The 13,797-nt window shown below is 39.9% G+C and overlaps 1 protein-coding gene across 1 annotated transcript in view; it reads left to right on the plus strand.

Moving 5' to 3' along the window:
- Positions 1–13,797, plus strand: part of gli2a (GLI family zinc finger 2a) — a 97,155-nt gene that overhangs the window by 36,502 nt on the left and 46,856 nt on the right. The gene's annotated exons all lie outside the window — the stretch shown is intronic.

A 13,797-nucleotide genomic window follows, 5' to 3' on the forward strand; every position in this document is an offset into this window, starting at 1 on the left:
CGTTGCTAAAGTTTCTGAAAATCAAGAGAAAAAGCCTGAAAATGTGTAAATACAATTTCATTTAATGCTTTCATCACTTTTTAGATTATATATTGATATACATTTAATCCCCGCGAGCGTCCTGGGATTCTGCAGGTGTAAAACTTCGGCTTCCAACGGATTATATTTTTTGCCGACGACTTTACAAGCGTAAAAAAAAAAAAAAAAAAACTTCCAAAAAGTTCGGCATCACGAAACCGCGGAGTGGCAGGGGCCGGTGGAGGTTTTCCCGCAGGTTTTTGGGAAGTGGCTAATTCTGTCGCACAATACGTGCTGTTTGTCACATTGACAAACGACGTCTTATCTTAAGGGCCGGGGTTTGTTGTTGCTGAGTAATGTTCTGGACGCTCACGCTCGTCTCCAGAGCCAAACCCCCCCCCTGCCCACTCCACTCCACGCCCCGTCAGCTGTCAGGGTCCGCATTGCACTCCTGTCACACACACACACACACACACACACACCAAACACTCAAAAGTTCAAGAAACCACCTTCATATTGCGAATAAAGTACCATCGCTTAGAGCAGCGGTCGGGAACCTATGGCTCTTTCGGTGACGGCTTCCGGATAATTTTCGGGTTTTGATTTTAAAATACTTGTGATATTTCTTCATAGTACTGTGTCATTTTAAAGTAAACGGAACAGGAAAGATGGTGAAAACAAAAAAAATGATGACAGAGGAATTAACATTTGGATCTGCGGTATGTCTGATATGCAATGATAAAAATTGCATCAAATATAAAGCGGCACTTTGAATAAATCCATGCAGCACCAGAGGCCGCTTTAAAAGTAAGACATATTTAATTTATTATACGTTAAAAATACTATAGTGAAATATATTTAGAAATATTTAGCTTTTATGGCTCTCAAAGTCAAAAAAGGTTCCTGCCCCCTGGCTTAGAGGGTGCAAAGAGTACTAGTTAATCTTCAGTTAGTGACCCATTGATTAGTTGCTTAAAGTCAATCGGGCCTTAAAAGAATTCATGTCAGTCATTTCTTTTTTTTTTATTCTCATTATCTACAACTACAAAGTGCAAAATATTGCTTATTAATGTGTTATTATGCATCTATTAATCATTTTAAACAACTATAAAAAAATCTTTACAATTACTTACAAAACCCTATACATATTTTATTTAATTCACAAGTGCTCCATTTATTATTCCACCCCTTAACAACTGTTTTATGGCTATAAAAAAACATCTTAATTTGAAGAAATGCTGTATAAAGAGTCGTTACATCGCAGAGATAACTCTTGTAGCCAAACAAACCACATCAATTTCTTCTCTTCCCACAGAGATATTTGTTTTTGTGCAGCTTGTGAGAGATGCAGCCTGCTAGCTCTGGCTAGTAAACTCTCTGACTATCCAGTGACACGTTGACATTACTGTAGCCTTCTAGAAGGCCTTGGAGTCGCAACTCAGAATCTAATTGGCCGAAGCAACAGTTTCATCGACACTTATATTTTGCTAGAGCGCCTGTCAATCTGATTCTGCAGGCCTCCAGGCAGATTCCTTTAACTTTGACCCTGCCTGGCAACAAACAATGGCTGAAATGTGATTGGTTAATGCTTTAATATAAAAATACCTGTCTGGAACCAGCACAGCCAGGGAAATAAGCGATGAAAGGAAGCAAACAGACCATTTGGGATTATTTAACAAGTATTCATGAACAAAACAGAAGTAAAAATATTTTTTTAGGCTAGCAGAGAAGGCCTTGCAGGCCCTGACGGCCCACCTCTGATATATATAATCAAAGCATATTTATCTATCATTTTTATATACAAAATTATGTATTTATAATATATACTGGACTGTCTCAGAAAATTAGAATATTGTGATAAAGTTCTATATCTTCTGTAATGCAATTAAAAAAAAACAAAAAATTAGTTTTTCATGATATCCTAATATTTTGAGAAAGGATTTTTCAGATTTCTTAAGATGTAAGCCATAATCAGCAATATTAAAATAATAAAAGGCTTGCACTATTTCAGTTGATTTGTAATGAATCCAGAGTGTATGACATTTTTGTTTTTGTAATTTTCACTGCAGAAGATAAAGAACTTTATCACAATATTCTAATTTTCTGAGACAGTCCTGTATATACATTACAAAAAAATATATACATATATACATACATATAGAAAAATTCTAATTTAATAAAAAAAAATGCTAATCTTTCTGGTCTGTCCTGAAATCCTCTGCAGCTTCATCTCCAAGGATAAAGTAAATAAATAACGCTATGATAGCACTGAAACCCTGATCCCGTGCTGTCTAAAATTCACACGAAGATACATCTAACACACACACACACACACACACACACACACACACAAACCAGTTTCGAAGAGAACAAGAATAAAAACTTTCCCCCCAGTTTGTTCAGGGGATAGGTCCATTTCCTCCGCTGCTTCAGAAGCGTCTATGACGACGGACACCTGGACTAACTAAGTGTGTGTGTTGGGGGGGGGGGGGGGGGGGGTCCTTTTTGTCTCACACACACACACACACACACAAACACGTGCACGCAATCTCTTCTAAACGGTTTCGGGGCCGATTGCCAACGAGGGACTGATGAAAGCTGGCCGGGGCCTCGCTGTTTATTTGACTTCCATACTTGCATTAAGGCGAAGTAAACATGTCAGCTCGCCCGAGGGAGGCCGTCAGAGCCGCCCACAGACACGCTGGAAAATAGATTTTTAATTCAGAAATTAGGAAAATCGAAAAAAAACCTCAAAATATATTTAATAAAAGACGGTTGGCACCCGAGGTGCTGATTGTCCCGCCGCGGTAAAAGTGTGTGTTCGACGAAATGGCAACTTCCTGTGGGTCCGGCCTCCATAAATCATCAATATCCCATCTGTCTCCTCTTCGTCGTCTTCATCCTCCTACGGCCCGTTTCCTCCTCCCCCCCGCCTTCGTTCGCCCTGCAGCCTTTTGTTTGTTGTTGTTGTTTTAACTGGAACCACAAGAGACAGGAAGGATCCGGTCTTTAGAGGGCTGGGTACTAAAAAAAAAAAAAAAAAAAGCTTTAAAAATAACAACTGCAATTGCAAAAACAGAAAATAAATTTAAAAATATTCAGAAGAAATTATTTGAAATAAAAAATAATAATAATAAAAAAAAAAAACTGCAGGAAAAATTATTTGAAATAAAATAATTAAAAAAATAAATACCTCTGCAGAAGAAATTATTTAAATGTAATCAGAAATTCCCTAAAAAAAAAAAATCAAATTTCTGCAAATCACTCTTAAATTGGCAAAAAAATAGTTTCCAAATGAATTAGAAGTTAACTATAAATTTAAAAATAGCTAAAAAGAAAGATGAGTAAATATGGAGAATTTAAGAAAAAAGTATTTGAAAAAAGGAAAAAAAAAAAATGTGACTTAGTTCCACCGGATTCTGGTGTATTTTCAGTAAGTCAAAAATGACCCAGTAGTTTAAACAACTACAAATGACTGTTTAACAAACATTTTGGATGATAAATATTTGCGCAAAAGCCGAATCCACTTATTTTTTTTAAGGCAGCCATTGAACCAAAGTTTTTTTTAAGCTGCACATAGTTGCTATTACATTGTAATAACACTGTTATAACCTTATAAGGCGTCTTATAAAGCAAAAAGTCACAGTGACTGAAACAAGACACAATTTCACACTATTCATTGAATATATTTGCATAATTTGGGGTAAAAGTTAAAGTTGTATGAGCATCCATGCTGAAATGACACAGCTTCATGTACTTGTACACGTCCGCGCTGCGTGATTGGCCGGAATCTGCTGCGTCAGATTCTCCAAAAAAAAGCGGCAGATGGAGATGGAAGGAAGGGCAGCAAGCAAAAATTATAAATTAATCTGCATCAGCGGCGGCGGTGGCGTCTGCACACGCCCAGCTGGCGGCAGCTTAAAAAAAAAGCAAATTGGATCAATAACCAAAATATCAGCATCGGGGCGCTGATTTATATGAAATAAAAAATAAGAAAAAAGATGACTAAATGAATATAATATATATATATATATATATATATATATATGTATAATATGACTAAAGAAAAACAATATAAATATAATATTAAAACAATATTAAGAAAAATCATTTTGAAAATCTATGATTGAAAAATAATTGCAAATGAATTCAAAAATGTATGGAAAAAATAAGTGAAAAAATGTATATGTGTATGGATATATAAGCATTACAAAAAAATAACAAGTAACTTAAGAGATAAATCACAAAAAATAAAAGCTGCATTTGTGCAATTGTGCTATTGGTTAGGATTTTTATATATTTTTTTTTTAATTTATTTTATTTATTAATTGTTAAATTGTTAATATTAAAATAATATAAAAAAAATCATTTTGAAAATCTATGATTGAAAAATAATTGCAAATGAATTCAAAAATGTATGGAAAAAATAAGTGAAAAAATGTATATGTGTATGTATATATAAGCATTACCAAAAATAAACAAGTATGTTAATAGAAAAAAAATCAAAAAATAAAAGCTACATTTGTGCAATTGTGCTATTGGTTAGGATTTTAAATTTTTTTTTTTTTTATTTACTATATTTATTTATTGTTAAATTGTTGTTTTTTGGTCTGTAACCGACCGACTCCAGAACCTTTCCCAAGAAACAACGAGACTCGATAAGAATCAAGACATTAACAGACGTCTTCGGCTCTGACGGGGCCGGGGGGGGAAATCACCTGAGATCAGGGGCCCCTGACCTGCCGCACAGATGTTTCTTGTTAGTGCTTTAAAACAAATTCCCAGAGTGAGACGCTTTCCATTCTGGAGCTGCCCTGCAGAAAGAGGCCAGACAGCGAGGGCTGTGTGTGTGTGTGTGTGTGTGTGTGTGTGTGTTTAATCAGCCCGGTCTTAACGTTCTATCTTATCAGAATAGATGACCTGAGACGGTGCTTTTAAGAAAAAAAAGAAAAAAAAATCCCTCACAATCGAGTCATTATGATCAGAGTTGCTGTGTTTTTTGTTGTTTTTTTTTTTTCCTTTGGCTGGTTTTCTCTCAAATCATCGTTTCTGTTTTTTCCTTAAAACATTGCAAAATGGGCTTAAAATGTAACATAGCAAAAAAAGAAATCGCAAAAATGTCCTTAAAAACTAAAATGCATAATTCTGTAAAGTAATGATACAAAAAATAATATTAATAATGATAACGTTAACAATCCATCGGCCAAAAAAATGAGTAATAATTAGATTTTATTATTATTATTATTATTATTATCATTATCATGATAACAATAATAATGAAATTAGCCATAATTTGGTTTGTGTAAAATAATGGTTAAAAAATTATATAATTAATGACCTGAGTAATAGATACCCAATCATCAACAGGAAATGACCAAAAAATGAGTAAACATAAATAAACAAATTGGACTAATTTTCATGTCAACTTGAAATTTCCCAAAAAAATGTTAGAAAAATGGGAATATGTAATAAAAATAAAAGACCAAGAAGATCATAAGTTATTTGTTGGGGATTAACACAAAAAAAAAAATTTCAACAAATTTCAAGCCAAAGTTGTGTGTTTCTGTGTGTGTGTGTGTGTGCATGTGTGTGTGTCAGAGAGAGAGTGAGAGAGTGAATGAGTGAGAGTGAACCCCCTGTCGTTTCCCCCATCTGAGTTTTTCACTTTCCACACCAAAAAAAAAACAAAACAACTAAATAATTACTTTTATTTACTTTTTGTAATTTTTATTCATTTATTTTTTAGTATTTTTAAAAGTTCGTCCGGGTCAGGTCTTTTTTTGGACTTGCCTCAGCCTGATAGAGACCAGGCTGGGGTAGTTGCATGAGATACCCGCACACACACACACACACACACACACACACACTCACTCCTCACCCCGTGTTGACCCCCCCCCCCCCCTCCTCCCAGCTGGGACACTCAAAGATTGATGTGCTTTGCCTCCGTTTTCACACACATTGTATTCTGTTTTGGGTATTTCCATTGCAACCCCCGCCGGTTTTCCTCCTACCCCCCCTCAAAAAAAAAAAAAAAAAAAATCTCTGTATGAGTCAGGGAGTGTTTTGGGGGGGTGGGGTGAAGATGGCAATGAGGGCGCTCTTTGTGTGAATCTGCACCCCCCCTTACGATGACATCATCCAGAACCCCCCACTGGTGCCACCAGGTAAATCGATCAGACTTTTTTTTTTTTTTCTTTTTTTTTTCGTCCCTCACCAGACCGCAAGCGCCGCAGGAACACTTCCTAGATAAAACTTGGCGCCCCGCCCCCCCCTTCACCTTTCGGGATGGTTCGATCCGGCGTTCGCCCCCACTTTTGATACAAAATGAATGTTAGCGGCGGCGGCGGCTAACGGCAGCCGTGGGCAAAGAGAAGCTTCTCGGAAACAATTAGGCCGAGGTGGCTTTGGCACCTCGTTGCCCCGGATGATGGATCGCGGGGTGGATGCTGAAAGTGTGTGTGCATGTGTGTGTGTGTGTGTGTTGGGGGGTCGTTGACCGAAGCAGAGACATGGATCTGACAGAGACTGATCGCTGGAGAGCGAGAGCGAGAGTCCAGCTGGGTCTGTAAACAGGAGGGTGGGGGGGCTTTGGAGACCCTTCACGGGGTTTTTTTTTTGTGGGGGGGGGGGGTTGTGTGGTGGCGTGCAAAAATTCAGAGCAATTTGCGCAGAAAAGTGAATTAAAACAGTTTTTTTTTTTTTTCCTGGGGGGAGGGGACTACTACTTGAGTTTAATATCCCCAATCTGCAAAAAAACAACTGTATGTCTTCACACACACACACACATAGTTCAGGAATATCCGCTCAAAGCAGTGATTATGCAGACCAGCGGCCTAATCCACTTACCTTCTATCATTTACCCTCCCCGAGGGCGGTTAAAGGTAAAGAGACGCTCCGTTAAGACTTCCTTTCATGGACGGCGGCGTTTCCGCGCTTTCCTGTAAACCCTTCTAAATCCCTCTGTCGCCGCCGCTCGCCCGGAGGAAGCGCATCCCGCCTCTCGAGCAGGATCAGACTAAACACACAAACTCGTGTTAATTTTCAGCGGTGTAACACTTGCGTTATCGTACGCGCCAGTGTGTGTGTGTGTGTGTGTCGTAGGAAAGAATTAAATCCAATCTTCCATTATTTAATTTTTGTAAGACTTGCATTACCAGCTATGGCCACTAGGGGGCTATTTCAGTATCTGCATGCTTTTTATGTACATACATTCAAAAGTAATGGTAAATAAAATAACAATAAATTTGTATTTTATCCGAACCGTGCGCTGACTCGGCGTGCTCGTCTCCATGGAAACCCCCGGGCCACATTAAAATCCATTTTAACCCCCTTTGTTTAAATGCTACTTTCACAGTTGTAGTGCAAAATTTGTTTGCAGCCACTTTATAGACTGAGACTCCTCGTTATGCATATATATGTATGTGTGTACGCGCATGTGTGTGTGTGTGTGTGTGTGTGTGTGTGTGTGTGTGTGTAACCCTGCAAGAATTTGCTTTGTTCAGGTCAAACAATACCTTAAACGTCTCAAACCACACGTCCTTTCTGCTGGGGTTCGATTAAAACTCAAAAGTTAGGGGTTAAACCATTAGTGCATGTTCGTGCATGCATGTTCGTGCATGCACACACACACGCACGCACGTCCGTGTGTGTGTTTTAAGAAAAGGCTTTTCTGTTGAACCCAAAAGCAACAGGTTTGTGTTTGTCTCCGTCACTCTCGATGATTGCTTATGGAGTGTACTGAACAAATCACTGCCTGTGTATGTGTGTGTGTGTGTGTGTGCCCGCGTGTGTGTACGGGCGCCCAAGTGCAAGTATAAGTGTGTGTGTGTGTGTGTGCGAGCATGCACTTGAGCATTTGTGCATAACCATTGGCACGGCGCTGTGTAGTTAGGATCCGGGCCAACTTTTCTGCTGGAATTTCCTGTCTGAATGGCCCCCCCTTCTTCCTCCTCCTCCTCCTCTTCCTCCTCCTCCTCTCCTTCTCCTCCTCCACTCCCTCGCTCTTTCCCTCCCCCTCTCCTCTCCTCCGTCTCCTCCTCTCATCTCTCTCACTCCGTCTGTGGCCTTTCCTCTCGGAGCATGACAAAGGTTTATTCCCGGGCCTCTCAGGGCGTTATTATTATTGTTGAGTACTTCCTCCAGGACATGAGCCTCCACTCCACTCTGCACTCCACTCGGACATAATGAGGTGGGGTGGTGGGTTTTTTTTTTTTTTGGGGGTGTCAGGAGGGGCGGGATGGGGGGGAGGGGGGGGGGGGGTTTCCCTTCCTCTTTCTTTCACCGGCGAAGCTCCAATGGGTCTTTGTCAACGGCGAACACTTGGCGTCGCCTTCAGTGAGAGATCGGGCCGCCGCTCAAAAGATACCGACTCCCTCGTCCCCTCTTCCCTCACCGGTTCGACACGCCTGGATGCTGATTGCGGCTCAGGCATGTGTGTGTGTGTGTGTGTGTGTGTGTGTGTGTGTGTGTGGGTTGTTGCCCTTCGGGGTCAGGATTGCAATTCGGAACTCCGGAATTGCGCAGCAACCGACATCTGGAAGGTGGTTAAGAAATACCATCGGGTAAGAGAATGTGCCGGTAAGCCTACGTTAGCCCGATGTAGCTTGACGTTTACCTGACTGTAGCCTGAAGCGGAAGTTCAGAAAATCACGAATGTGAGCCACATAGCATCTGATGCTAAAATCCAGCTGACGTTGAGGAGAAGAAGGCCCCACCCCCATTTGGTTCGGGGTCGAGTCTTTACCCAGGCGTCTAGATCCGCTTAGTGTACTTCCAATAAAGTTGCGACTCAGCAATATCATAAGAACCATGATTCTTCTGTCCAAATCGGACCAGACATCAGATGTTTCTGGAACCCCCCCCCCCAAACTCCTGACCCCCCCATCCATGTTAAATGGCGGTTTAGGTTGGATCGTGACGGCGCAGCGTTTTTCCGCCGGCGGATCTGATGCCAAGCGAGGGCGTGCTTTGACGATGCCAAGAACATCGAAACTGGAGAAACAACAAAAACAAAATTCGGGAGGCCTGCCGTCGGCCAGAACCTTCATGCAGATCCAGACAGCTGCCAGAGATTCCCTTCCCCCTAACATACCCCCCCGCCCACCCCACCCCCCGAGGCGAGGAATCAGTGAATTGAGCTGTCCGGCCCTTGTACCTGCCCATTGCCCCCGTAGCTCACACAACAATGAGGCTTTCTGTCTTGATGGACTGAACCGCCATAGCTCTTATCATCCCCACGGCCCCAAGCTGGTGGTGTTGGGGGGGCCCTAGGTAGGTCAGAGGGTTGGAGTCGTGGGGGAGGTGAGTGTGTTTGGACAGGTGTGCCGCTCCTGGAGCCAATGTTAATGTGCGACTTTCTCCCCATGAAGCAAACTGTCAACTGTCATCATTTGGTCCAAAAATTGGGAGCTAAAATTTGGACCTCCCGGAGTCCAACCCGGGACCTCAGACAGACAGTTAGGCATCGGCTGACTAGCTGTCTAGCGGCCCGTTGATTTCAGCTGAGGAGTCAGTCAGTTGTTGTCAGGGCGACAGACGACATGTGCGTTGATTGGTCCACTCTTCTGTCTCCAAAAACCCATCGATGGCCTCGGACAACTTTTATGGCCTTTGTTTACTTTGGTATTCATCCCATTGTAGCTTCCAGTAGCTTCGCATCTTCATGTAGCCTCACATCTTTACATCGGTTCACGTCTTCATGTAACTCCCAACTCTACGTGGCTTTGCATCTTCATGTAGCTTCACATCTTCATGTAGCTTTGTGTCTTCATGTTGCTTCTTGTTTTCATTTAGCTTTACATCTTTTTGTAGCTTCACGTCTTTATGTAGCTTTGCAACTTCAAGTAGTATTTCGTCGTCCTCTAGCTTTGCATCAGCTTCATTTCTTAATGTACCTTTACGTCTTCATGTAGCGTTACATCCTCATGTAGCTGTGCATCTTCATGTAGCTTCTTGTTTTCATTTAGCTTTGCGTCTTTGTGTAACCTAATGTCTTCACGTAGCTTCACATCTTCATGTACCTTCACATTGTCATGTAACCTCCAACTTTACGTAGCTTTGCATCTTCATCTAGCTTCTCATCTTCACTTAGCTTGGCATCCCCATGTAGCTTTGCGTCCTCATGTAGCTTCTTGTTTTCATTTAGCTTTGCATCTCCGTGTAACTTCATCTCTTCACGTAGCTTGGCATCTTTATGTAGCTTCATATCTTCACTTAGCTTTGTATCTTCATGTAGCTTTGCATCTTTATGTAGCCTCACATCAGTTCACGCCTTCATGTACCCTCCAACTTTACGTAGCTTTGCAACTTCATTTAGCTTCACATCCTCATGTAGCTTTGCGTCTTCATGTAGCTTCTTGTTTTCATTTAGCTTTTCATCTCCGTGTAACTTCATCTCTTCACGTAGCTTGGCATCTTCATGTAGCTTTGCATCTTGACGTAGCTTCGCATCTTCACGTAGCTTCATATCTTCCCTTAGCTTTGTATTTTTTGTAGCTTTGCATCTTCATGTAGATTTGTATTTTTACGTAGCTTTGCATCTTCATGTAGCCTCACATCTTTACATCAGTTCACACCTTTATGAACCTTCCAACTTAACGTAGCTTTGCATCTTCACGTAGCTTCTTGTTTTCATTTAGCTTTGCGTCTTCGTGTAATGTCATCTCTTCACATAGCTTCGCATCTTCACGTAGCTTCATATCTTCACTTAGCTTTGTATCTTTATGTTGCCTCACATCTTTACATCAGTTCACGCCTTCATGTACCTTCCAACTTTACGTAGCTTTGCGTCTTCACGTAGCTTCTTGTTTTCATTTAGCTTTGCGTCTTTGTGTAACTCCAAGTCTTCGGGTTACTTTTGCGTCTTCATGTAGCTTTACAACTTCACTTAGTATCACATTTCTATCTCAAAGGATGTTTGTGTACTCTTGTAGCGCTGCGTACACAGGATTGGTTGGCCTGTGAAGAGGTGCTGCTAATCAAGAAGAGGCTTTTGGAGACACCGACGAAGGAATGCCAATAGATCTGTCAAGTCCGTGAAAGGCCACGGCGTCCTAGCTTCGGGCTGTCAGGGCCCCTGCGGCAGGGGCGACGTGCCAGGCGGCGCGGCCATGAGCCACCCTCCAGACAAAAGCACCAAACGTCTGGCTCCACTTGTGAGACAAAGCTTCAAACTACCCCTTCTTTTTTTTTTGGGGGTGGTTTTTCTTTTACCCCTGCTCTCAGTCGCCCGCATTCATCTCCAGGGCGCCTCTTCTGGCTTTATGACACGCGTGGCAGCTCGCCATCGGACCCCACGCTTGTCCCTCGCGCACAAAGGCGGCGCTGGCCACCGTCCAGCCAGCGGTGAAGATCTGGGCAAGAAACACGCGGCTCCTTGACCTCCCGGGCTCGGAGAGGAGCCGAGGTGCAAAGAGCCGGGGGCGGGGGGGGACGGCGAGGCATTGCGGATGAGGTGTTGCCACGGTAACAGACCGTTTTGGGGTTTGTTTTTTTTTTTATTTTGAAAATCTACAGTCTGAGCCTCCTAGCTTAGTTTGTTTTTGGGCTCTCATTTGTCGGAGGAGGAAACGGCCACTTGTATGATCCCTATCTTAATCAACTGGCGGGAACGACAGCGGCGGCGCATCTGGATTGTTCCTGCCGGGGGTCCAGTTGAAGGTTTTTTAACCGCCAAAAAAACTCCTTTTGGGGGTGGGGGTTGGAGGGGTCCCTTGTAATCCCCCTAGAATTACCTGCAGTGGCGGCGACGGCAAGTCAAGTGTCTGTTTCCACGAGTGGCCCGGAGGCAACGAGTCCTGTTCCACCTCTTTTTTCCCGCCGACCTCCACCCGACCCCCCGCACACCCATGACCCCGGGGTGCTTCTCGCAGCAGGAGGCGCTCTTGAAGAATGTGTCGTTTGAGGAGAAAATCCGGGGCATAATCGCCGTGGTTACGCTCATGCTTGTTTGTTTTTTTTTTTTTCTGGAAATGGAAAGGGCAAGCGGAGAACACACCGCCATTGTTGTTGTCCCCCCCCCCTCCACCTCCACCTCCACCCATGAGTGAAATCCATAGTACTTCTCTTTGGTCTCACAAATTAGTGTCATTACACATCTGGACATGCCTTTATGTTCTTTTCACGTACATATACACATTTATATTTTTTCTCATATATCCATGATTTTTTTTATTTTTATTTTTTTTATTTATCTTTATTAATTTTTTTTTGTTTTGACAGTTTTGTTGACAGTGTATTTTTTTTTCTTTGCTCTTGTTAACATTTGCATGATTTTTAGTTAGCTTTATGAGCTAATATATATTATGTGATAATCAATCCATCAATAAATCGTGCTTTGCACAGCACTTGATGAAAAGCAATTTATTATCATTATTATGATCATCATTATCAATATTGTTATTATTATTATTAGAATTTCCTTTGATAATAATTATATCAATACTATCAGTAATTTTCAATAATTTTATAATAATGATACTTAATTCTAAAAATGATACAAAACAATAGCGGAAATCGGGGAGACAGCAATAATACAGTAATAATTACATTGTTATTAGTAGTGGTATTATTATTGTCATTATGATTATTATTGCTGATTGTGTTGTTATAGAATATGAGGATGATGTTTAGCCATTATAATTATTCTTATTATTATTATTGTAATTATATCATTATAAGTTGTAGTAGTAGTAATAGTTATAGTCGTATTTTATTTTATTTTATTTTTATTTTTTTTATATTGTTTTTTAAGTTCATCAGGCGGGATGTAGTGGTCAATAGATATTTAAAAGAAAATGAAGAAAATTTGGAAATGCATCCATTATTATCATTATTATTATTATTATTATTAGTAGTAGTAGTAGTAGTAGTAGTATAATACTAATTATTATTATTATTATTATTATTATATTATTTTATTTTATTTTTTCTTTTCTTTTTTTAATTATTATTTTTTAAGTTCATCAGGCGGGATGTAGTGGTCAATAGATATTTCAAAGAAAATGAAGAAAATTTGGAAATTCATCCATTATTATTATTATTATTATTTTTATTATTATTATTATTTTATTTTCATTTTTATTTTATTTTTTTAATTATTGTTTTTGAAGTTCATCAGGCGGGATGTAGTGGTCAATAGATATTTAAAAGAAAATGAAGAAAATTTGGAAATTCATCCATTATTGTTATTATTATTATTATTATTTTTATTATTATTATTATTTTATTTTATTTTATTTTCATTTTTATTTTATTTTTTTAATTATTGTTTTTGAAGTTCATCAGGCGGGATGTAGTGGTCAATAGATATTTAAAAGAAAATGAAGAAAATTTGGAAATTCATCCATTATTGTTATTATTATTATTATTTTTATTATTATTATTATTTTATTTTATTTTATTTTCATTTTTATTTTATTTTTTTAATTATTGTTTTTGAAGTTCATCAGGCGGGATGTAGTGGTCAATAGATATTTAAAAGAAAATGAAGAAAATTTCGAAATTCATCCATTATTATTATATTTTTTTTTTTTTCTATTTTTTTTTTTTTAATTATTATTTTTTAAGTTCATCAGGCAGGATGTAGTGGTCAATAGATATTTAAAAGAAAATAAAGAAAATTTGGAAATCCATCCCATAACGGGTCAGTGTATGTTGGTCACGGCCCCGCAGCCCTGCCACCCATCCGTCACCGTAGTTCACCGCACATCCGTCACCGCTGTTCTAACTAGACTTCCCTCGAGCCACCAGACCATAAATGGCAGGAAATGATGGGGTTTT

Source organism: Fistularia commersonii, chromosome 6, assembly GCF_037954325.1.
Source record: "Fistularia commersonii isolate RoL2024-O1a breed Wild chromosome 6, RoL_Fcom_v1.0, whole genome shotgun sequence".
Classification (NCBI taxonomy): domain Eukaryota; kingdom Metazoa; phylum Chordata; class Actinopteri; order Syngnathiformes; family Fistulariidae; genus Fistularia; species Fistularia commersonii.